The sequence below is a fragment of the Octodon degus genome, unplaced genomic scaffold (genome assembly GCF_000260255.1).
Source record: "Octodon degus isolate 3935 unplaced genomic scaffold, OctDeg1.0 scaffold00134, whole genome shotgun sequence".
NCBI classification, from domain to species: Eukaryota; Metazoa; Chordata; class Mammalia; order Rodentia; family Octodontidae; genus Octodon; species Octodon degus.
The window spans coordinates 7,850,839-7,852,057 of record NW_004524710.1 but is presented as its reverse complement, the minus strand read 5'-3'; positions in this window follow the sequence as shown (position 1 = coordinate 7,852,057).

The following is a 1,219-nucleotide window of genomic DNA, read 5'->3' as shown; positions in this document are numbered from 1 at the left end:
ACCTTTGTCTGAGTACTTATTTGTCATGATATTTTCCAAATTTTTGTGTTGTCTTTTCACTTTGTTGGTAATTTCTTTTATCGTGTAAAAACTTCTCAATAAGAGCAGGTCCAAGTTGTTAATTATTTCAAGTGTTCCCAGTCCAATTTGATTTTTGTTCACAAACTCTTTGCCTACCCCTATGTCTTCAAGAGTTTCTCCTACTTTCTCTTCCAGGAGATTTAGTTTTTCTGTTTTAATGTTTAGATCTTTAATGCATTTTGACTTTAGCTTATTAAATGATGATAGACACGGGTCAAGTTTGAGTTTTCGGCATGTAGAGAGCCAGTTTTTCCAGCACCATTTATTCCAGAGGCCATGTTTCTTCCAGTGAGTATATTTGGCCGCTTTGTCAAAGATAAGGTGGATGAGTGCGTTCGTAGGCGCTTCAGCGTCTTCTAATCTATTCCATTGATCTTCAGGTCTATTTTGCTGCCAGTACCATGCTGATTTTATCACAGTAGTATAAAATTGTAGTATAATTTCAAGTCAGGAATTGTAATGCCTCCTGCCTTTTATTTATTGTCCTCAATTGCCTTTGTATTCTAGGTCTTTTCTGGTTCCACATAAATTTTAGGAATGCTTTTTCTAGCTCTATGATGCATGTTGGTGCTAGTTTGATAGGGATTGCATTAAATTGGTACAACAATTTTGTGAGTATGGACATCTTCACAGTGTTAGTTCTTCCTATCCAGGATCATGGAATATCTTTCCATTTTCTGAGATCCTCTATGATCTCTTTTTTCAGAGTACTATGATTTTCCTTGAAAAGATCTTTGACTTCTTAGTTAGATTAATCCCAGGGTATTTCATTTTCCTCAGTGCTATTGTAAAAGGTATTGTTTCTATAATTTCCCTCTCAGTGTGTTTGTTATCTGTGTAGAGGAATGCTATTGACTTTTGGGTATGGACTTTGTAACCGGCTATGTTACTGAAGTTCTGTATTAATTCTAGTAGCTTTTTGGTGGAGTTCTTTGGGTATTCCAAGTAAAGTATCATGTCATCTGCAAATAATGATAACTTCACTTCTTCTTTATCTATTCTTATTCCTTTTATTTCTTTCTCTTGCCTAATGGCTGTAACTAATGATTCCAGAACTATATTGAATAGGAGTGGTGATAGAGGACATCCTTGTCTTGTACCAGACCTAAGAGCATAATATTTCAGGTTTCCCCCATTT